Genomic DNA, 25,397 nt, shown 5'->3' with positions numbered 1-25,397 from the left:
TCATGCCTCAGGTTTTGCTCATCCAAGTTCGATTAAGCCAAAGTTTGATAAACAATGGAAATAGATCTTGCAAAAGCTCTTAACATGGCCTTTGACAAATTGCTCTGTTTCTTTGGGATTTCAAAAGCTTTGTATCACATTGCATCGGGTTGGTTTATAATAACAGCCATAAACACCACTTAATCATTTGTTTTTCTGGGGGCTGGACAAATCTTTAAACTCCCCAGACTTATTTCAGATCTCTTCGTTCTTTACTGTAATCCTGAAACAGCTTACTTGTCTAGAATTGCAAAAGAATCACTTTAACTTTTGTCATCAGAAGAGGGTGGGGTGGGAGGGTAGAAACAGTCTTTGCTGAGGGCATGTGCGGTCATCTGACACCACTGAATTGTAGTAAAGGTGTGACTTCAAAGGTACTAAGCCTTCTGTATTGTGGCAGAGCTGATGGGCTAGAATTTAAGCAGACAATGATATAAAGTTGACTGGAATTAGTTAAGATTCTTGGTGACGTGGAACTGAATCCCACTTAAATTATTTTCGGGAAAAAGGGAACTTAATTGGAAGGTACTGATATCCACATGGTAAAAAAGCAGGATTGCCTGACTGGCATTTGATATGTTCCATTTTTAGTCTCTGGCACTCTCTCTGTTTTTGTCTAAATTGCCATGGAAGGATTTCCCCATATCATGACAAGACATTTGTGGCCAAGAGAGGGAATTTGGTTGGTGGCACAAGATGACTTTTCCCACCATCACCATGATGCGAGTAGGAAGGTAGGTAGACTTGAAGGGGGAGAAGCTCCTAGAAAAGCGCAGCTTGGCCAGACCAAATATATCTGTGACATGTTGGCTTGGCCACAGACACCTGAAGATAGACGTACCATGTCTCAGGGTGGAATTTGCCTTCCATGCACTGGTATAGTATTTGCTGGGCCTATATGTAGTTTTCAAAAATGCCCCAGCTAACACCATCCATCCATCCATCCATCCATCCATCCATCCATCTCCCTTTCAACCATAAATTCATACACAGCCCCTCCATCCCCAGTGGGAGACAGTCCAGGTGCTACATCTAGTGGCCACATCATGGGGCCACTGTCCCACTAATTCATGTTTCTGGGTAGTACGCTTTCTTCTCTAGTTTGGCCTCAGTGAGGTCTGCATGTGACTTCTCAAGATCCTGCAGTTGTGGTTTCAAGTGTGGAGTATATATCTTTAGTTACACACAAAGTTGTATTAGATGCTACTTGTTATTGAATCGTGCAGCAAAGAAATGACTCCCTTTGCAATCCTCTTTTCAACCTCAGTGAAGAAGACCAGTTCAATTAAGTCAAAAAGAAAGACCAGTTGGATGTTAGTAAATTTTTAGTTTTTAAATATTTATTAATAGATAATTTAAAATTTTAATTTATTTAGAAATATATTTCACTAAACTAATTTAGAAACCATAAAATCCACCTGTTTTAAGTGTACAGGTCAATAAATTTTTGTACAATTATAAGGTTGTACAGTCATCATCACATCTAATTTTAGAACATATCCATCACTGTACGAAGAGCATGCCAATTTACAGTCACTCCCAATGTCCAACTGCTTCTAGCCCCTGGCAACCACTAATGTACCTTCTTGTCTTTATAAATTTGCTTTTTCTGGACGTTTTGTATAAATCAAATCATGCACTTATGTGCTCTTTTGTGACTGGCTTCTTTCACTGAGCATAATGTTTTTGAAATTCCTCTGTGTTGTAGCGTGCACTAGTACTTCATTCATTTTTAGGGCAGAATAATATTTCATTGTATAGATATACCACATTTTATTTTCTCATTCACTAGTTGAATGAAACTTGAAATTTGAGTTGTTTCCACTTCTTGGCCACTTTAAAAACTGCTGCTATAAACAATAGTGGACAAATTTTGTGTGGACATATGTTTTCGTTTCTCTTGGGTATATTATGAGGAGTGAAATCTCTGGGTCATGTGGAAACTTTGTGTTTAACAATTTGAAGAACTGCCCAACTGTTTTCAACAGTGGCTGCACCATTTTATGTCCCTACCGGCAATGTATGAAGTTCCAATTTCTCTACATTCTCAACCAACACTGTTATTATCTGTCTTTTGCATTATTGCCATCCTAGTGGGCATGAAGGTGTGTCAGTGTGATTTTGGTTTGTATTTTTCTAATGACTAATGATGTTAAACATCTTCTCATATGCTTATTGACCATTTGTATATCTTTTGTGGAGACATGTCTCTTCAAATCCTCTGCCCAATTTTTAATTGAGTTATTTGTCTTTTTATTATTGAGTTGTAAGAGTTCTTTATGTATTCTAAATACAAGTCCCTTATCAGATATATGATTTGCAAATATTTTCTTCCTTTTCATGAGTTCCCTTTGTAGTCTTTATTGTGTCTCTTGAAGTGCAAAAGTGTAATGTCCAATTTGTGATTTTTCCCTTTTTATCTGTTATGCTCAAGTGATTGGCTAATTAAAATCACAGAGATTTACTTGTATGCTTTCTAAGAGTTTCATAATTTTAGAGCTTACATTTATATCTGTCACCCATTTAGAGTTAATTATTGTGTGTGTTATGAGGTATGGGTCCAAATTAATCTTTGTGTGGATATCTAATTCCCAGCACTATTTGTTGAAAAGACAACCTTTTTCCCATTGAATTTGTTTTGGCACTTTTGTCAAAAATTAGTTGACCATAAATGTAAGTCTTATTTTGGGATCTTAATTCTATTCAGTTGATCTATACATCCTTATGCTAATGCCAAATGATTTTGATTGCTGTAGTTTTGTAAGTTTGAAATTGGGAATAATAAGGCCTCCAATTTAGTTTTCCTTTTCAAGATTGTTTGACTGTTTGACTATTCTGAGCCTTTTGCATTTCCATGTGAACTTTAGGATCCTCTTCTCAATTTCTGCCCCCAAAAAAGCAACTGGGATTTTAATAGAGAATGTGTTGAATCTTTAGAATAATGTGGGGATTATTGGCATCTTAACAATATTGTTTTCTGATCCATGAATATGAGATACCTTTCCATTTTATTTAGGTCTTCTTTAGTTTCTTTTGCCCATGATCTTATAGTTGTCAGTGTACAAGTTTTGCATTTCTTTTCCTATACTTGTTCCTAAGTGTTTGATTTTTCTCGATGCTATTGTGAATGGGATTGTTTTGTTAATTTAGTTTATGGTATGTTCTTTTTTAGTGTATACAAGATTATGTTGTCTGTGAAAACAGTTTTACTTCTTCCTTTCCAATCTGGGTGCCTTTTATTTCTTTTTCTTGTCTAATTACCCTGTCTAGAACCTCCAGTACAATTTGAATAGAAATGGTGAGAGTGGACATTATTGTCTTCTTCCTGATCTTAGGGGCAAAGCATTTAGTCATTCTTATTATGATGTTGGCAGTTCGTGTTATGTAGATGCTCTTTATCAGCGTGGGGAAGTTGCCTTTCATTCCTAGTTTGTTGGTTTTTTTTTTTTTTAATCATGAATGAATGTTGAATTTTGTCAAAAGCTTTTCCTGCATCTTCTGAGATGATCATGTGGTTTTTGTCCTTTATTCTGTTAATATAGTGTATTACATTAATTGATTTTCTAATGTTAAACCACCTGCATTCCTGGGACAAATCCCACTTGGCCATGATGCATAATCCTTTTTATATGCTTCTGGGTTCTGTTTGCTCATATTTTGTTGAGGATTTGTATCTCTGTATTCATGAAGATATTGGTCTGTAGTTTTTATTTTTTTGTGATGTCTTTGTTTGATGTTGGTATATCAAGGCAGTAGATTTTGTAGAATGAATTGAAAAGTGTTCCCTTCTTTTCTATTGCCCAGAAGAGTTTGTGAAAGATTGGTGTTAACTCTTCTTTAAGTGTTTGATGAAATCACCGGTGAAGCCATCTGGACCCAGGCTTTTCTTTGTGGAAAGATTTTATATATTAATCCAATTTCTTTACTTGCTATGGGTATATTCAACTTTTCTATTATTTCTTGAGTTAGAATAATTTATGCATTTTTAGGAACTTATTCATTTCATCTAAGTTATCTCATTTGTTTGTGTAGTGCATAGTGTTCTCTTACAATCCTTTGCATTTCCGTAAGGTCAGTAGGGATGTCTACTCTTCCATTCCTGATTTTAGAAATTTTAGCCTCCTCTTTTATTTCTTGTTCAGTATAGCTGAAGGTTTTCAGTTTTGTTGATCTTTGCAAAGAACCAACATTTAGTTTCACTGATTTCTTTCCACTCTTTTTCTATTTCATTTATTTTCTCTCTGTGCATTATTTCCTTCCTTCTGTTTGCTTTGGGTTTACTTTGCGCCTTTTTTCCTAGTTTTTCAAAGGGGAAGATTAGCATATTTATTTGAGATCTTCCTTTCTAATTTAGGCATCTACAGCCATAAATTGACCTCTAAGGACTGCCTTAGCTGCATCCCATAAGTTTTGGTTTGTTCTGTTTTTGTTTTTCATTCTAATAAGTTTTTTCTAATTTATTTTCAGACCCATTTTGTTTATTTGGTAGTGTATTGTTTAATTTCCACTTATTTGTGAATTTCCCAAATTTCTGTTGATGGTTTCTAATTTAATTCCATTGTAATTTGAAAATATACTTTGTATGGTTTTAATTATTTTAAATGTATTGAGGTTTATTGTATGGCTTGGTGTATGTTCTATCCTGTAGAATGTTCCTATGACTTGAGGCTAATAAATTTTCAACACCTATTTTTATACTTGCTCTTCTCCCTTTAATAGAGAGAGAGAGAGCTCACAATAATTCAGGCCTAAGGTTGAGGGCCTCTGCGGACAACTGTTTCTAGGGGAATTTAATTATATTTTGTCTTAATTGTATTCGTTTTTTAGAATTACATTTTTATGGCAGTTGATACTAGCGTTCCATTTGTGATAGTGATATAAAATATTTTTCAATTTGTTAAAAAAGTTGATTTATACACATGACATAATTATCTACATGGAAACTCCAAAGGGATATACCAAAAAATTCCTAAAACTGATAAGTGGGTTCAACAAAGTTTCTGGATGTACAATATACATAGAAATATCAGTTGTATTTCTATATCTAAAAATGAATATGCAGAAACTAAAATTGAAAACACAATACTCTTTACAGTTGCTCCAAAGAAAATGAAATACTTAGGTAGCTACTTATTAAAACATGTACGGGATCTGTATGCTGAATATTATAAAATGCTGATGAAAGAAACCAAACAAGACTTGAATCAATGGAGAGATATATCGTGCTCACGAGTTGGAAGTCTCAACATAGTACGATGTCAGTTCTCTGTAAATTGATCTATAGGTTCAATGCAGTCTCTATCAAGATTTTAACAAGGCTTTTGGGGCACCTGGGTGGCTCAGTCGGTTGGGTGTCTGCCTTCAGCTCAGGTCATGATCCCAGGGTCCTAGGATCGAGCCCCACGTCAGGCTCCCTGCTCGGTGGGAGCCTGCTTCTCCCTCTCCTCCCCACTCATGCTCTCTTCTTGCTATCTCTGTCTGTCTCTCTCTCAAATAAATAAGTAAAATCTTTAAAAAAAAAAGATTTTAACAAGGTTTGTTTGTTTTTGTTTTTTTTTTTGTAAACATAAACAAGCTTATCCTAAAATTTATATGGAAAATCACAGGCACTAGAAAAGCTAAAACAATATTGACAAAGAAGAATATAGTGGAAGAAATCATTCTATCCTCTCTTAAGGCTTACTACATAGCTACAGTAATCAAGACAGTATGGTATGAGTGGAATACACACACAGATTAATGAAACAGAATAGAGAGCCCAGGAATAAATAATCCACACAAATATGCTCAATTGATTTTTGACAAACTTGAAAAAGTAATTCAGTGGAGGAAGATAGCCTTTTCAATGAACGGTACTGGAGTAATTGGACATCCATAGAAGGGAGAAGACTGCAACCTAAACCTCACACTTTATGTAACAATTACTCTAGAATGAATCATAGAGTTTAATGTCAAAGGTGAAACTGTAAAACTTTTAGAAAATCTCCTAAGAGAAAATCTTGAGGATCTGCAGCTAGGTAAAGAATTGTGAGACTTGACATCAAAAGCTCACCCCATATAAGGAAAAATTGATAAATTGGATCTCATCAAAATTGAAAACACGTGCTCTGTGAAAGCCCGTGTGAAGATCTTGAAAAACAAGCTGCAGGCTAGGAGAAATTATTTGCAAACCATATATCTGACAAAGGATTAGCATGTAGGCTATAGAAAGAACTCTCACAACTTACTAGTTAAAAAAATCTAATTTGAAGATGGGGCAAAGTACATTTCACCCTAGAGAGAGATGGTAAGCATAGGCATGAAAAGGTGTTCAGCATCATTAGCAGACCTGTTAGAATGGCTGAAATAAGAGAGTGATAACACCTAATGCTGGCAAGGATGTGGACAGATTGGAGCACTCATATGTTGCTGGTATGCATGTAAAATGGTACAGTCATTCTGGAAAACAGTTTGGCAGTTTCTTTTAAAGCTAAATATGCAATTACCATATGCCCAGCAATCATACTTTGGGCACTTATTCCAGAGAAATGAAAATTTACATTCACACAAAACCTGCACATGAATATTCATGGCAGCTTTGTTTTTTAAATAATAGCCCCAAACTGCAATCAGCCCAGATAGCCTCTGAAAGGTGAATAGCTCACCACACCATGGTGCATCCACGCCACGAAATAGTATGCAGCAGTGAAAAGGAACAAACTGCTACAGGCAACTTGGATGAACCTCTAGGGAAATTATGTGGAGTGAATAAAGCTGATCTCAGAGGGTTCGTCATGTATTATTTCATTTATATGAGATTTTGAGATGAAAATATTTTAGAAACAGAAGACATATTCATGGCTGCTGGGGTCTGGTTAGGGGTGACATGGTGGGCAGGTGAAGGGGAGGAAAGTGGGTGTGGCTGTACAAGGGTGACAGCAGGGATCCTTGTGATGTTGGAACTGCTTGGTGTCTTCTCTGTGGTGGGGGACACATGAACCTGCACAGGGGTTAACATTTTATAGAGCCTAAAACACACACACACACACACACAGATGAGTACCAGTAAAACGGGAAACCTGAATAAGACAGAGTATATCAACGTCAGCATCCTATTTGTGATGTTATACTATAGTTTTGCAAAATGTTACAGTTTGGGGAATCTGGACAAAGTGTACAAGGAATCTCTCTCTTATAACTGCAGGTGGGTCTACAATGATCTCAATAAAATATTGAATGAACAAAAGGTTGATTTAGATAAAAATAATAAGTAAATATAGAACAGTGGTATATATGTGGATATTTATATGTATGTATTACACACACAAACACACACACTCCTATATATGCATGTTATATATATTATATATGACTGATGAAAATTTTATAAACACACTGGGCCAAATGATGAATTTAACCATCCCCAGCAAACCCAATGTGCAAAAGAAAAATGGGGTAACTATATTAAAACTCCCATTTAGGAAAGCAGGGAAGGGGAAGCCTGGTGTATTAGTCCTTGTATAAACTGCCCCCTGCTAGACAGGAATAGGCTGGTAAATGATAGGGCCTAGTGAGCATCTGCTGTTGACACCTTTCCATGGCAGTGGAATCAAGTTCTTGGTCAGCCGATCTGGCTGCTCCAGATTGTGCCTGCTGCTATGATTTTTCTGGGGAGTCAGCCAAATCTCTATACTCCAGACCTTATTTAGAGCTTGACCTTCTTTTACTCTAATCCTAAAACATTTTGCCCTTTTGTAGTTGCCAGAAAGCTATATTTTATTTTTCACTGGGGGTTGGAGAGTGTGTAGATTTGACATGCACATGTAAGCGTGTCCATAGGTGGAGGCAGTGTCCTCTAATGGACTTTGGTCGTGGAAGCTTGTAGGTCCGTAAAAGGAGGTATGCCTGGCGTGTTTTGAGAGTATACTGGAATTTGAATGGAATTAACTCTGTGAACTTGACTCAGCCCACTTGAGGCATGTGTGTACAGAAGTGCTTCACAGAGGAGATGCCCAACCATCCAGTCACTGTGTTTTATATTCTTCTGTGTTCTAGAAGGTGGTGCAAAGGTCTGACCACACTACCCAGAGTCAAAGGCATTCAAAGGCACCTGGTCAGGTGAATTCAGGACTTCTGGCTTGTTTTATTAGGCATCTGATCTTTGTGAGATTTCCCTGAATATCTTGAATTCTAGACAAAATGTCCTCGTGCCCAATTTACTGTGAAATCTGAGGCCTGGAGGCAAACTGGAATTGGCCATACTGTGTATAGGACAGTCCGGGGAGATAGAGCACACAGTAGGTACTCGTGGTTGACATGTTTCTTCCTGGCAGTGAAGATGTGCCTTGGAGAAAATTCTGATCACAGCTTCCCAGGCAGGAGAGTGTGCAGTTCCTGATGGGGCCTGAGAAACGAGGCTCCATCTCCCTACCCTCTGATCCCTACCATCTGCTGATGCCGAGGTAGGGATTGCAAAGTTGGGGACATTCTAGGGACATACAGAATTGAAAGAGGGGCGCCTGGGTGGCTCAGTTGTTAAGCGTCTGCCTTCAGCTCAGGTCATGATCCCAGGGTCCTGGGATCGAGCCCCGCATCAGGCTCCTTGCTCAGCAGGGAGTCTCCTTCTCCCTCTCCTGCTCCCCCTGCTTGTGCTCTCTCTCCCGCTGTATCTCGGTCTGTCAAATAAATAAATAAAATCTTTAAAAAAAAAAAAAAAAAAGAAACAGAATTGAAAGAAAATAAGAGAGCCTCAGCTGAATTGACCATGCAGGACCTGAGAGGCCCGCGGACTGTAAGGGTGGGGGGCAGCTCAGAGCTGACAAAGGAAGCTGTGCAATTTGCCTCGCTCGGATGGCAGGAGATGGTGGTATGAGTGCCAAGGGATGGGGGGCCACTGGGTTTTTGAACAAGTAATGTGTGGCATGGGGCTCATTCCAGGTGGCTCTAAGGAGGGCAGGTTTGGCCTGTGGTCTAGAGAGAAAAGAAACCTTCTTATCAGGAAGTCTGGGGAGCCCACAAGAGACTGCATGGCCCTGTCCTGGGCCTGGCAGAGAATTGGAGCAGACGAGTCTTGAAAAGAAAAAGAGAAATAGGTCACCTTGCTTCAGTAGTTTTAAGAGTTCCATGAACATAAGAATCATGGAGATTCCAGAAACCTAGCTCCTGAGATTCTGATCCAACAGGCAGCGGCAGGCTGGGGATAGATGCATTTTGTAAAGTGGTCCTTTTACAAGCTGTCTGAGGGCCATCCTTGGAAAAGCATTGCCTTAGGTGATAGGAGCTGATGATGGGGAAGAATGAGGTGGTGCAGAAAACCTGGTTGGGCATATACCCAGGCCTGTGCAGGCCACACCTTCCGGGGCCTCCCTCCCACCCTCCTGACCTTTGGGAGAATAGAAACAGTGGCTCTTCAGGTTTCAGGATCCAGCACCCCTGACCCATCGTCCTGTCATCTTTTTAGAAGCCATTCCCATATTCTGGACCCCTCTCTTTTGCATCTCACACTGAGAGTCACCAGACGAAAAGATGTGATTGAGTTTGTCTCCATCTGATTAATATCAGGCTCCTGCTTAGGCCAGCACCTTGTACCCAGCCACCTCCTGGAACGGTGGGACTTCTTCATATCCAGGCTGTGCTGGCTGCCTTTAGCTTGGGCAAGGGATTAGGGTCACCTGGCTGTGGCACCTTGATAAGAAGGGCTGCAAGTATCTCAGGAAGAACCATCTGCTTTAGTTGGCAATGGGGGCAAGATCCTTCAGATGTCAGAGGAAGGAGAGGAGATCCTATCCTATCCCAGCCAGAATTCCCCCTTCACATTTCCCCATCAGCCTAACAACCAAGCCTTGACCTGTAGCCATCATAGTAAGTACTTTCTTGGTAGAAATTACTTCCACCCTACTCCTACCTCGTAGTAGATTCCAGGCCTGTTTCTTTTGCTTGATCTTCTTTTCCTGATTTTTTTTTTAAGATTTTATTTATTTATTTGACAGAGAGAGACACAGCGAGAGAGGGAACACAGGCAGGGGGAGTGGGAGAGGGAGAAGCAGGCTTCCCGCTGAGCAGGGAGCCTGATGTGGGGCTCCATCCCAGGACCCTGGGATCATGACCTGAGCCGAAGGCAAATGCTTAACTGACTGAGCCACCCAGGTGCCCCTTCTTTTCCTGATTTTGAACTCTTGACCTTGTCTACAAATCCCCTTGGACCTCCCCAAATTCGGAACTCTTCCTGCCTTTCTTCGTCATTTGGACATTGGATTTCTCCTAATGGATTCTAATTTGACCTGCTCTTCAAGCTTAGGGGTCTCCCGCTGGCTTTTTCTTGGAATCCCACACCTCACTGTTGTGTTAGGGCTGTGAATAAATCAGAAAGGGTGAGGGAGGGATTGTGGAGGAGAAGGCCCCTCAAGCTTAATATATTTTCTCTTGCAAATGGTAGCAGTAGGAAGTTACCCAACCCAAGTGATGATGTAGGCAAGGGCTTGGAAATTGGGAGGTACCTTCTACTGAGGGGGATGGCGGGCTCTTATAAGAACTGGGAATGGCTCTTCTATCACTAGCCCCCTCTGCCCAGGTTTCCTCCCATACCCTGTAGATACAGCCCAGGAGATAATCAGGGACCGAGTGTCCTTGTGCCCCTCTTGGAATCATGGTCTCCAGGCTCTGGTATCTCTAAGAGCAACACTGAGAGAGATTGGTGGGGCTGCTCCCAGTGAGTCAAGAGTCTTCCTGAAGTGAAGAGGTTGTAGTCCAAGAAAAGAACATCTAGGGGTAGAAGTGAAACTTGGGTGTGGTAGGAGGAAGGAAATTGGTCCTATCAGTTTTTGATCATTTGATTATTAGCAAGTAATTTTTGGTGGTTCTTTTTGTGTGCAGCAACACTCTATGGGAAGTACAAGAAAAGAGAAGAAAGTATTTTCCATAGAGCTATTTAGTCTATTTAGAAAGCCAAGAGTAGTACACATGGGAGGAAAATATCTAACGGGTAATACAAGACTATATTTAATAAAGCTCCAAATGTTATGGTACAGAAAGGACAAAAGAATTCAGGCAAAGGAAAGTCTGTAGTCACCTGGAGTGATTTGGAAAGGCTTGCAGATGAAGTGTGTCATCAGCTGCACTGTCACGGATCAGTCAAGCAGGAGGAAGTTCCAGGAAGGGAAGGTAATGGACAGAGATGTAGAGGTGGGAGGGAGTTTGGCATGTGTTATGGAGGAGAGATCATGAGGAATCTACCTGATCATTTGCCTGGGGAATGGTGGAAGACACATGGGTGCTGAGGGGATAGTTTATGCCTGGCGTAAAGGGATGCAGAGTGAGTGGTTTGAGCCTGACGTGCTGGGGCTTTTGCCTCCTACGTGCCCGTCGCTTGTACCCGTGGCAGCATTGCCCGTCAGTCGTGGGCCTGTCGTCTCCTGAGCCTGTGGTGGTCTCAGGCTCCTTCTTCACAATGCTTCCTGTGGTTACCACCAGTTAAGGAGATGAAACGTATTTGCCAACCTCAAGGAAGGCTGTGGGAGCCACTCTAGATTCTCGAGCAAGCAACCGATAGAGTCTCTTGCGGCAGAGCTGGAGGAGGAGCTAGACTTGGCAGCCAGCAGGCACCCCCTCCAGCTCTCCCACAAGCACACCGACCGCTTCCGGAATCACCAGGCACCGGTTGTTTCAATTTTTAGGTAAACCTGAGGCCTTTAGCACATAAGAATATATCTGGAAATAAATATTTTTGGCTAAGAATTCATACATCGTTTTTATTTCTTGTATGTGCCTCCAAAACTCACTCCAGTCTTGATGGTGGGCCAAAAATGAGTATAGGCATTTGTTTAAAATTATAGAAACCAAGTAACAGAACTTGAGACGCTGGATCATGAAAATCTAACTTATTCCAAATACTAAAGCACAAAAGCCAATGAACATCAAAAGCCACCATGGAAGGCCTGGAAATATCATGGCCAGTATTAAAATGCACACAGTGTTTTCTTTACGTGAGGTGAGGAGAGTCTGTGCTGTTAAATGTGCATTTTGTGCTCTGAGATGCGCTTTTCCTTGTTTGTACCTCCGTCTGATGCCATGCAGGTGGCTGAGCCTGCATCTGATGCTGGTATGGACGTAGGAGGGAAGGAACTGAAGGCTGAGTTCTGGGAGAGAGCTCAGCGAGGACATCTGGAATTTTTCCCTTATAAAAGTATTCTTAATGAGGAATATATAAAACATTGATCTATATTTTAAAGAATCATGGGAATTTTAAAGAATAAAATGAACGGCCATGTAACTATGAGTAAGTCTTCCTCCCCAACTGTATCCCCTCTGCTCCCCCCAGAACTAACCCTGACTTCTAGAATAATTGTTTCTTTATTTCTTAGGCTTTACTACTCATGTTTGCATTTCTAAATAATAGATTTAGGTTTGCCAGTTTTTGAACTTTATTTTAGATGGAATATCACTGTATGTATTATATGACAACCTGTCTCTTACACTTAACATGCCTGGGAGATTCATCCCGGTGAGTGTTAGCTGGATTTTGTATGTTTTCATTACTGTATACTATTCTAGTTTACGAGAGTGACACAGTTTATCCATCCTACAGTTTGAGGGATATTTGAGTTATTTCTGGTGTGGTGTTACTGTGACTATGGCTTCTTGGATATCCTCATACATCTCAAAGTGCCGTGTGTAAGCATTTCTCTAGACTCCCGGGGGTAAGAGTTTAATTGCTGAGTCGCAGGGTGTGCACACACTCCGTTCTCCTAGGTAATTCCAGTGCTTTCCCCGGTGGAGACCAGTGGTGTGTGGGACCTCCTGTTGTTCTACGTCCTCGCCAGTCTTAGTACCGTAAGATATGAGGGTGTGGAGTGACATCTGAGAGTGATTTCTGTTCGTATTTCCCCAGTTACCAAGAAAGTTGGCATCTTCCTACATGGATAGTGACCCCTTAAGTTTCCTCTTATGTGAAGAGCCTGTTCAAGTCTTTGCCACTTTTCTGTAGGGTTGTTTACCCTAATCTTGTTTATTCAAAGGATTTTAATATACATATATATTTTATATATATTTATATATATATATTGGATGCTATTCCCTAAACATATGTATGTGTTGAAATATTTTCTTCAAATTTATGTTTTAGCTTCCTGCTCCTTATTTTGTCTTTGCATTATCGGAAGTTCTTAATTCCTATGTAATAGAATTTATTGAAGTTTTTCCTTTGTGCTTTGGGTGTTTATTTATTTATTTATTTTTGGCTGGGGAAAGAGTCTTATTTAAGAAATCTTTCCACACCCCTGAGATCATGAAGATATTCTTATGTTGATTGTCTTTTTAAAACCTTAGAGTTTTATGTCCCTATCTGTCTTTAAATCACTTGGAATTGATTTTTATATCTGCTGCCTAAGTTTTCCCAGATAGCTGTCCAGTTGGTTAGCTGTGTTGGTTGTAAAGGCCATACTTTTCCTACTGATGTGCATACCATCTCATTCATATGTCACGTGTCATGTATGAATGGGGCTCTTTATTCTGTTCCATTGGCCTATTTATCCATCTCTGTGCCAATACTACTGACTGAATTCTTATAGCTCTATCAGAAGTTTTGATAAATGGTCTGTAATCACTTTAACCAATATTAATAGTTGGCCCCAGAGAAGGTATCATGAGAGTGTATGGTTTGGAAGTGGATATGTTGTAGTCTGGTGGCAATTAGGGGAGTGTTAGAGCCTAAATCTACATGTGGTAATGTGTGTGTTAGGTGTGTGTGTGCTTATTTTTATGGCTAATTAAAAAAAAATATTTAAGTAAACTTTTTGTTTTAGAATAGTTTTGCATTTATAGAAAAGTTGAAAAGATAGTACAGAGAGTTCCCATATATCCCACACCCAGTTACCCCTATTATTTTTTTTAAAGATTTATTTATTTTAGAGGTGGGGAGGGGCAGAGGGAGAGGGAGAGTGCCAAGCAGACTCTTTGCTGAGCATGGAGCCTGACAGGGGGCTCAACCCCACGACCCCGAGATACAACCTGAGCTGAAACTAAGAGTCAGACAACCAAACGACTGTGCCATCCAGGCACCCCAAGTTCCCTCCTATTATTAGCATCTTATAGTACAGTATGACATTTGTCACAACTAAGGAGCTGATAATGATATTCATTACTTTTTTTTAAAGATTTTATTTATTGGGCGCCTGGGTGGCTCAGTTGGTTAAGCGACTGCCTTCGGCTCAGGTCATGATCCTCCCTGGAGTCCCTGGATCGAGTCCCGCATCGGGCTCCCTGCTCAGCAAGGAGCCTGCTTCTCCCTCTGACCCTACCCCCTCTCATGTGCTCTCTCTCTCTCTCTCATTCTCTCTGTCTCAAATAAATAATTAAAAAAAAAAAAAAAGATTTTATTTATTTATTCGTAAGAGACAGAGAGAGAGAGAGAGAGAGGCAGAGGGAGAAGCAGGCTCCCCGCTGAGCAGGGAGCCCGATGCGGGACTCAATCCCAGGACCCTGGGATCATGACCTGAGCCGAAGGCAGACGCTTAACCATCTGAGCCACCCAGGCGCCCCATGATATTCATTATTAACTAAAGTTCATATTTTACTCAGATTTCATTAGTTTTTCCCTGTTTTTTTTTTTTTTATTTGGTTCTAAGATCCCATCCAGAATATCATAATACATTTAGTTGTTGTGTCTCTCTGGGCTCCTCTGGGCTGTGACAGTTTCTCAGACTTTCTATATTTCTGAGGGCCTTGATAGTTTTGCAGAGTCCTGGTCAGGTATTTTGGAGAATATCTCTCAATTAGGGTTTGTCTGATGTTTTTCTCATGATTAGACTGGGGTTATGGGCTTGGGGGAGGAAGACCACAGTGGTAAAATGCTATTTTCATTAGTTACCACTTACCTCTGGTGATGTTGACCTTGGTTACCAGCTGAGGTAGTGTTTGTCAGGTTTGTGCACTGTAAAGTTACCTCCCCCCTACTATCCCTACTGCACTCTTGGAAGGAAGTCTAAGCTCACACTCAAGGGGTAGGGATTATGCTCCCCTTCTTTGAGAAAAGAATATCTAGGGATGCCTGGGTGGCTCAGTGGGTTAAGTGTCTACCTTTGGCCCAGGTCATGATCCCAGGGTCCTGGGATCGAGCACTGCATCGGACTCCCTGCTCAGTGGGGAGCCTGCTTCTCCCTCTGCCGCTCACCCTGCTTGTGTTCTCTCTCTCTCTCTCTGACAAATAAGTAAATAAAATCTTTTAAAAAACAGAGAAAGGAATATCTACATACATTATTTGGAATTCTTCTGCAGGTGAAATTTGTCACTTCTACCCACTTAACTAATTTATTCAGTCATTTATTTACATCAATATGGACTCATAGATATTTATCTTATGCTTTAGGTTATAATGTAGTACTTTGTTATTTAATCTGTTGCTCAAATGGTTCCAGCTTTGGCCACTGGGAACTCTTTCTTTTGGCTCCTGTGTCCTTTTAACATATGCTTACCATTTTGGTTTTTGATCACTTCCTTACTTTCTGGCATAACAAGATGTTACAGGCTCATCCTGCATATTTTAGCTTCAGCCCTAGAATCAGCCATTTCTCCAAGGAGCTCTGGTTCTTTTTATTGAAGAATGGTATTTAAAAACCAAAATATGGGCTGGTTTGGCTCGTTGCCACTGGGGTGTCATTGGTTTTAGGACCTTTGAGCGAGTGGAGCTAGGAAATGTGTGTATGTATACTCACTTGAGTGTACATGCATATCTGTCAGTTGATCCTTGAACAACATGGGGGTCAGGGGCACTGACCCCTCCCCCCCATTCAATCAAAAATCTGGGTATAGGGACGCCTGGGTGGCTCAGTCGGTTAAGCGGCTGCCTTCAGCTCAGGTCATGATCCCAGGGTCCTGGGATCGAGTCCCGCATCGGGCTCCCTGCTCAGCGGGAAGCCTGCTTCTCCCTCTGCCTGCCGCTCCCCCTGCTTGTGCTCTGTCTCTCTCTCTGACAAATAAACAAATAAAATCTCATAAAAAAAAAAAAAAAAAAAAAAATCTGGGTATAACTTTGACTTTCCAAAAATGTAACTACTAATAGCCCACTGTTAACTGGAAGCCTTGTCGATAATAGAAACAGGTGATTAGCACATATTTTATATGTTATATATATTATATACTGTAGTCTTATAATAAAGCAAGCTACAGAAGAGAAAATGTTATTAAGGAAATCATAAGAGAAAATACATTTATAAGTACTGTACTGTATTTATCCAAAAATCCACATATACATGGACCCATGCACCTCAAACCGTGTTGTTCAAAAGTCAGCTGTAATTATTTCTATATCTATCCATCTGAATCTATAGTAAGATAAACATAAGTTCATATTGATGCCTCTGGACTCTCATTCAGAAGCACATAGTTCATTCTAAACTTCTTTAGGGGGCATGGGAAGGATGTTTTCTAAAGTCATCAACAGATGTATTATAAAGCAGAGTGGTAAGCTTTTTTTTAATTTTATTATGTTATGTTAATCACCATACATTACATCATTAGTTTTTGATGTAGTGTCCCATGATTCATTGTTTGTGTATAACACCCAGTGCTCCATGCAGAACGTGCCCTCTTTAATACACATCACCAGGCTAACCCATTCCCCCACCCCTACCCCTCTAGAACCCTCAGTTTGTTTCTCAGAGTCCATAGTCTCTCATGGTTTGTCTCCCCCTCCGATTTCCCCCCTTCATTTTTCCCTTCCTGCTATCTTCTTCTTCTTCTTTTTTTTTTTTAAACATATGATGTATTATTTGTTTCAGAGGTACAGGTCTGTGATTCAACAGTCTTACACAATTCACAGTGCTCAGCATAGCACATACCCTCCCCAATGTCTATCACCCAGCCACCCCATCCCTCCCACCTCCCACCACTCCAGCAACCCTCAGTATGTTTCCTGAGATTAAGAATTCCTCATATCAGTGAGGTCATATGATACATGTCTTTCTCTCATTGACTTATTTCGCTCAGCATAATACCCTCCAGTTCCATCCACATCGTTGCAAATGGCAAGATTTCATTCCTTTTGATGACTGCATAATATTCCATTGTATATATATACCACATCTTCTTTATCCATTCATCTGTCGGTGGACATCTTGGCTCTTTCCATAGTTCGGCTATTGTGGACATTGCTGCTATAAACATCGGGGTGCATGTACCCCTTCGGATCCCTACATTTGTATCTTTGGGGTAAATACCCAGTAGTGCAATTGCTGGGTCGTAGGGTAGCTCTATTTTCAACTTTTTGAGGAACCTCCATACTGTTTTCCAGAGTGGCTACACCACCTTGCATTCCCACCAACAAGTGTAGGAGGGTTCCCCTTTCTCTGCATCCTCACCAACATCTGTCATTTCCTGACCTGTTAATTTTAGCCATTCTGACTGGTGTGAGGTGGTATCTCATTGAGGTTTTGATTTGGATTTCCTGATGCCGAGCGATGTTGAGCACTTTTTCATGTGTCTGTTGGCCATTTGGATGTCTTCTTTGGAAAAATGTCTGTTCATGTCTTCTGCCCATTTCTTGATTGGATCATTTGTTCTTTGGGTGTTGAGTTTAAGAAGTTCTTTATAGATTTTGGATACTAGCCCTTTATCTGATATGTCATTTGCAAATGTCTTCTCCCATTCTGTCGGTTGTCTTGAGTAGTAAGCTTTTTGTTCCTGGAGATTTTCTTAGAAGATACAGTAATCTTTTTTTTTTTTTTTAAGGATTTTATTTTTAAGTAATCTCCACACCCAACATGGGCCTCGAACTCACAACCCCGAGATCAAGAATCACATGCTCTACCTACTGAGCCAGCCAGGTGTCCCAGAAGATACAATAATCTTTTTCCTTTCACTTTACATGCTGCCCAAAGTTTCAGAGTTTCAAAACGTTGCTTCTATTACGAATTATAGCCATGTCAGTGATTTCTTTCAAATGGTACAATATTTACTTCTATTTGTATATTGTTCACTTAGGCAGTGGACTGAAAACAGGTTCATCATCACCATCATCATTGCTAGCAGGAACTGAATTCTTCCTATGTGCCACACGCTATTATAAGTAGTTCACGTTAATATTCACAATCCTGTGAAAGAGTCTCTCTCCTTCTCCCGCCTTGTTGATAAGGAAACTGAGGCACAGAGGTTAAGGTGCTTGTCCCAGGTCCTGTACCTAAGAGGGTGTAGGGCCCAGCTTTTTGGAATTCTTGACCATCATGCTGTATTGCATCTCATAAAAAGTGCAAACAGGATCCATGAGGGAGAATCATTTCCAAACTACCAAGGAAAGATGGCAGCTGCTCAGCTTCTGCTCAGAGGGTTTGGAGCTAATGACTCTTTCCTGTGGTTCTCTCTGGCTTCCTCAGGACTAGCCTAAATTTCTCTCTGGAGAAAGGGGTCTTAAGAAGCAAAGGAATGGCTGAGTCTCCCTAGAGAACCTGTGTTTTCTGCTCAGTTCTCATTCAGTTCAAAGTCTGACATTTTCCGTGAGAAACAATCCATTTAAGTCTGTGGCAAGAACCTGACACTGCTTGTTTGAACTTGACACCAGGAATTTGGCCCCAGGTGAATAGCAGTTATGGACACACATGAATAAGTAAGCAAGGTCCCATGGGAACAGAAATGCTTCCCAGGGCACACATGTCGAGGGTTGTAACTCTAAGCACTTATTTCGTTGTAAAGTGTTATTGTCCCATTAGGTCTTTGCTGCAAAGGTGGTAATTATTCTTCATTTTTTTTTTTTAATTCATTTTGGTTTTAGCTCCACCTCACAGGGAAACCAATCTGGTTGTCGGAAAGAACGAGCATTTTAAACATTTTAAACTTTGCTGCTTTAATTACTGCTAAAATGGTTGCCTCGTCAATGTGGTACACAAACAGCTTGCACAGTTAGAGAAAATGTGAGCTAATGTGACACAACCTGCCCTGCTCATTCATTCAGTGGCTGCTTGAGGGAGGGGAGAGGGGGGAGGGGGGAGGGCTGTGACCATTTCACAGCGTCGGCAGACAGCAGCCCTCCTCGGCTGGATTCTGACGGAATGTTGTGAATGATTTCTACTGCTCTTGGGCAAGAATACCTTAAACATGTGGGATGGTTTTGACAAAAAAGAATTCCACCAGACATTGAGCAACTGTGTCCTGCTTACTGTTGCCTTGCTACTTACTCGTTGCCTGCTTAGTTGGTCTTTTAAGCTTGACCTTGGAAGGGTGCTGTGGCTGGGGGAGAAAAGAACAATATAGGGCAAAACTTGTTTGTTTGTTTGTTTTTTAAGATTTTATTTATTTATTTGAGAGAGAGAACACGAGGGGGAGGAGCATAGGGAGAGAGAGAATCAGGCTCCCTGCTGATCAGGGACACCCCCCCCCCCCCCACCACCAACACAGGGCTCAATCCCAGGACCTGAGCCAAAAGCAGACGCTTAACCAACTAAGCCATCCAGGCGCCCCAATAGGGCAAAACTTTTTAAGTGAAATGTTAACTGCTTTATTCCAGGAGTTTGGCAGAATATGAAATGTTTGGTTATTTCTATTATGATAGTTTAGAAAGATAATATGCATTCTAGAACACACCCAAACCACCAGAAAGTTTATTTTGGGAAGAGCTCATGGGGCCACTCTTCTTTTATTTTATCACTTGTAAAATAGTGCCTGAGACATGTATATTTGATTATGTCTTAGGTGTAGTCATCTTAATACAGATTTCATAGCATGACTTCATAGCATCAGATTATGAATTGGATACACTGCAGAAATACCAAACTCAATATTTTACAGTCCACCCCTTAAAAGAGTTATTCTCAAGCTATAGAATGCATAAGAAGCTGTTGGGAAGTTACCCAGATGGCCTATTTCTGGGGCTTGCCTAATAGACCTTCTGGTTCAGTGGGTCTGAGGCACAGGGATCTTCATTTCTGATGAGTCCAGAATAATCACTGGGATGGTGGTCTGTAGAACACACCTGAGAAATGAGGCCCTGAGAGATTCACGGGTGTCCTCTGAGGTTATCTAGAGAAGGCTGAATTATGATTGCTCTGTGAGGGACTACAGGAATCTTGGATGTTTGTCCTCATTTCGTCTCTTTGTCTTTAGCATCAAGTTGCGTTTTTTTTTTTTTCTTTCAACTTAATGTGTTTAAGTTCTGGAAACTTCTTGGAGGATATGGTTTTTCTGCATTTAAACTTCCATGAGCTCTTTGGAATACATGGTCATTCTACCAACAGTGCATGAGCATCACTCTCTCTCTCTCTCTGTGCTCTAACGCTGCAGATACTAAACTTTTTCATCTTAGCCAATCTGATACATGAATCATGTGATCCTCATTTTCATGGGAAGTTTTTGAATTGCTAGCAGGATTAGGAAAACCAAGGTTGTCTACTGCATAACTATTCTTTACCTATCTACAAATAATAACCAATTAGAAAAATCAATCAAATTAATGTTAAAACCCTCTTTATAATAGCAATACAAACTTCAAATACCTAGAAATAAACTTTTCTGGTGTGTGTGTACTTTTTTAAATTTTGAAATATTTTAAATCCTAGGAATGAATTTAGCAAAAATGAGCAAAAACTATATAGATAAAATGTACAATCTATGGTAGGACAGAAAAGATTTAAATAAATGAAAGTGTGTACTTTTTCCTTTGGATAGGAAAACTCAGTATTGTAAAAATGTCAGTTTGCTCTAAATTAAACCATGAATTCATTGAGATTCCACTCAAATTACCAAAACAACATTTAAAAAGAGGTTTTACAAAATGATCCTAAAATACATCTATAAAAATAAACAGAGGGGCACCTGGGTTGTCTCACTTGGTTGAGCGTCTGACTCTTGGTTTCAGCTCAGGTCATGATCTCAGGGTCGTGAGATCGAGCCCCACGTCAGGCTCCACACTCTGCACAGAGCCTGCTTGGGATTCTCTCTCTCCTTTTTCCTCAGTGCCCCCCCATTCTCTCTCTCTAAAATAAATAAATAAATCTTTTTTAAAAAAGAAAAATAAACAGATAAAAATAGTATTGGAGGGACTAATCCTAATAGATATTGATATCTATTTTAATGATTCAGTAAAAAAACAATATAGCATTGTCACAGAACTGCACAGAAAGTCAATGAACAGGGGCACCTGGGTGGCTCAGATGGTTGAGTGTCTGCCTTCTGCTCAGGTCGTGATCTCCAGGTCCTGGGATTGAGCCCCGCATCGGGCTCCCAGCTTGGCAGGGAGTCCTGAATTCTGCTTCTCCCTCTCTTTCTGCCTCTCCCCCTGCTTGTGCTCTCTCTGTCTCTCTCTCTCTTAAATGAATAAATAAAATCTTAAAAAAAAAAAAAGAAAGTCAATGAACAGACTAGAGAATCAAGAAACAGGGTGAAATACATAAAGAGATTTAGTATATGATAAAGATGATATTTAAGTAAGTATAAAAAGGGATAATTCAATAAATGGTCTTGGGATAATTAGCTAGTCATAGGGGAAAATGAGAAAAAATAAATTCAAAATGGGACAAGGATTTAAATGTAAAAAACAAAACCATAAAAGTTAGAGAAAGCAGATGACTGTCAAAAATAACCTTGGAATTAGAATGAACTGTTTCATCATGATATAAAACTCAGAAACTATAGAGGAAAATAATTGATAAGTCTGACTACATAAAAACTTCTGTGTGGCAAAGACCTAAACACAAGAGATAAGCTGAAGAAATATGGAAAATAAATTACAGAGGACTGGGTTTCTTAATATGCAAAGAGCACTTATGAATAAATAAGAAAAAAAATCCAAACCAAAGTAGTTAAAGAACATGCACAAAATGTAACAGAACAAGAAATATTCATGGCTTTTGAAAAGTTACTCACTCTCTTTGAATACAGGTTACTCAGAATTAATGTCAGATTTTTTCATGGAAAAAGGACTTCAAAATATGATGCAATTTAATCTTGGGGTAATTTATCAAAATTAATGTATTTAATGAGTTGGCTGATGCCTATTACAGAATGCAGCCATTCTTCTGTGGAACCATGATGATTGGCCTGTGAGCCTTCTTGGGCCATAAAATGAAGGGGTTGAGTCACATAAACCTGTGAAGGACCTTCAAATTCTGAAGTAGTTAGTTTGAGCCTCCTGTTTACTTGTTTCCTCCATCTGCATCATTTCCTCAGTCTTTTTGGTGGCCTTCTGTAAGAAAATGGTGCCATGCCACCATCCTTGCTGATGGAGCTTTGTGACAATTGATTAAAGGAACACTGATATAGCACTGATTATGTGCCGGGTATTGTTTTGAGCACCTTATAATATCAAATTTCTTAACATGTAGAATTGCTATAAAGCATTCACCCCATCTGATAGAATGAGGGGCATAAGACCTGGGACGGGGGAGGCACCGTTGGAGCACCTATATCCACTGACTTTCAGGATGGAACTGAACCTTCCCGATGAACCCCTACGGGGGACAGAGCATCACTCTGCCTGTAGCCTGCCGCTTTGAATCCCCCTCCCGCTCGGGTAGGGCTTCAGGAACTCCTTCTTGGGTTACCTGCCCTCCTCTTCCTCTGCCATCCATGGGGGAGGATCATGGAGAATTAAATACCTCTGAAATTAGAATGAGTCAGCTGCCACATTGCCAGGTTACTTCACGAACAACAAAACAAGGACCCTTGTTGGGCAGTGTAGCCCGTTGAAAACTCTGGAGCCCACAAGAATGCTGTTTCCTGACCTCCCTCCCCCATGGAGAGCCTGCGAGTGTTGTAGCCTGCTCAGGCCTCTGCCCGGGTCCAAGACACGTGACAGGCTGCTGTGTGGACCACACTGAAGTATGAGCTGATTGACACCAGACCTGGGTTAGAAGAAGACTCCCTTCTGTGTGTTTTCACCCTAAGCCTGACCCGTATTGCTCTCTCTCCCCATCACTCAGCCTCTTGGTCCTGACCCTAACTCTGGTCTCTTCTCATGTCCCTTGAATTTAGTGTTTTCCTGGTAAGTGGACGGTAGCCTCCCCCCAATCTCCAGCTTTCCCACTTTCTCTGCCCTTCATGTCTCCCATTGGCTCTGCATCCTAACCTCTAACCTGACCACTGGGCCTGCCTGTGGTTGCTTTCCGGTGGGGGTAGGACGTCAGTTAAGAAAGAAACCTTCGGGATGCTGATATATAAGGTAGGCAGAACATCATCAGCTCCTGAAAGAGGCTGAAGGAGCAGTGATGGGAGGGGTGCCAAGGGAGAAGGACTCCTAGTCTACACTTGCTGGCTGGTTGGCAGTAACTTTTTTTTTTTTTTTTTTTAAGATTTTATTTATTTGAGACAGAGAGAGAAGGAGTAGGGGTTAGGGGCAGAGGGAGAGGGAGAAGCAGACTTCTTGCTGAGTAGGGAGCCCGACTTGGGGCTCGATTCTAGGACCCTGGGATCATGACCTGAGCCAAAGGCAGAGGCTTAACCGACTGAGTCACCCAGGCGCCCCTGGCAATAACTCTTCTGGGTGATTTCTGGGAGTCCTGAATTCTGTACATAGGTTGGTCTAGAAAGTCGAAAAACAGTCTTCCCATCAAAATTGACTAGCTTTGTTTATACTCTGGCTTGGGCAAATTAGTTTCAATCTATCTGTTCCAATGCCTAGCACAATGCCCAGCATATGGCAGACACTTGATAAATATTTGTTGAAAAAAATGAACGAAAGTCATTAGATGCCATAGTCTCATGTAACCATAATTACAGAAGACCAGTGATGGCAGCCTTCCAGCCGTGTGGGGTGTGCAGTGGGCCTCTCTTGAAATGCAGCTGGAGGCGTTCCCAGTGGTTTCTATTTTACCTTCAAGAGGCTCCAAGGAAGGAAATTCTCACCTTTTTAAGGCTCTTCTTTCGATTGTAGTTGTGCCTGTTTGTTCCAACAACAATTTGTCGATGCCAACTGGGTGTCCTGCCTTTCAGTTCAATTCTGACAGTAACTGCCTGGAGTTAGCACAGATCCCACAAATTACGGACTCAGTCCCACAAGACTGCCCCTCCACTTTAGATGCCAGATGCAAGTCTTGGGTATCCCCAAGTTAACCTCACTTCTGCCCAGGACTACCAGTTTGGGGGTTCCTATGTCCCCTCCACCTTGGGTTCGATAATTCACTAGAACAGAGTTCTGTGAACTCACGAAAGCACTAGACTTATGATTACAGTTTTCCTCTAAAGAATACAACTCAGGACCAGGCAAAGGGAAGAGATGCATAGAGCAAGGTATAGTACCTCGACATGTTCATCAACTCAAACCCTCCAAGCCCTGTGTTCAAGAGTTTTCACTGAGGTTTCTTTACTTAGTCATGATTGATAAAATCTCCAGTTCTCCCATCCCCAGGGTTGGAGAGTGGGGCTGAAAGTTTCAACCCTCTAATCATGGGGTTGGATCCCCTGGCAACCAGCCCCCATCTGAAGCTCGCTAGGGGCCCCTACCTGTAAGAAACTCAGGTATGGCATAATGGAGCTCTTTACAAATAACAAAGGGCACACCTGTCACTCAGGAAACTTGGTGGTTTCAGGACCTCTGTGCCAAGAAGCAAGGAGAAAGAGCATACAATACATATTTCTTTTTATACCACAATAGAGGAAACCTATTTTGACAGACCCAAGTGTGGTTGGTCCTTCTGATTTCAGTTCGTTGTTAGAGGGACTTTCACTGGCCCTCCAGACTGAGTAAGAACCTGTTCTTTAGGAGGATAGGATATGTCCTTCCCTTGCCTCCGCCCCTGATTCTGGTATATTACAGTATGAGGATCTTTTGAACCCCACATATTTTCTGTCTATGAAGATCGAAAGAATGGCCTCTGGAATGTGGGTGCCAGTTGGGTGGTTATGTTGTCAAGGCCTGATGGGAGCAAAGTGGGCAGAGCCAGAGGGTCTTAGGTTAGACCCTGCCTCCACCCCTGACTCACTATGTCATTTTGGGAAAATCATTTATTTCATGAGACCATTTCTAAACACGGAAGAAGTGTGAGGACATACTTTTCTTATCTGTCCATTCCAGGGTCCAGCATGTAGACTGTGAGATGGTTAGCCCACCCGGGCTTACTGTTACGCTCAGGATGGATATTTTGGGTTCTGTGGCAAGTGACTTTGTTCTTGCCTTAATCTTGGCAAAACCTATTCTACTCCTCTTTGTCTCACAAAGGAGCTGATGAGAGGCGGGCTGGGGGGGAAGCATGTGACTGTAATCTGCTCTCACCTGAGGGGTCTTCAAGGCTTCCTTGATGGCCAGAATACTCCCTGCCCCCAGGTGGAGATTAGCAAGGCATAGCCTGTCTTACCTGAAGCACATTTAGGTAGAGATGAGCCCCACCCTTCTATCTGTGCTTTGATAAAGACTACCAGGAAGAAATGAAAAATAGGGTAATATGCCAAACTGAACGTAGGAAAGC

General features: G+C 41.1%; 1 protein-coding gene across 2 annotated transcripts in view; it reads left to right on the top strand.

Moving 5' to 3' along the window:
* Positions 1-25,397, top strand: part of RAB31 (RAB31, member RAS oncogene family) — a 126,644-nt gene that overhangs the window by 83,113 nt on the left and 18,134 nt on the right. The window lies entirely within an intron of this gene.

The sequence above is a fragment of the Phoca vitulina genome, unplaced genomic scaffold, assembly GCF_004348235.1.
Source record: "Phoca vitulina isolate PV1807 unplaced genomic scaffold, GSC_HSeal_1.0 scaffold105, whole genome shotgun sequence".
In the NCBI taxonomy this organism is placed as follows: domain Eukaryota; kingdom Metazoa; phylum Chordata; class Mammalia; order Carnivora; family Phocidae; genus Phoca; species Phoca vitulina.
This window is presented reverse-complemented; position numbering and strand designations above follow the sequence as displayed.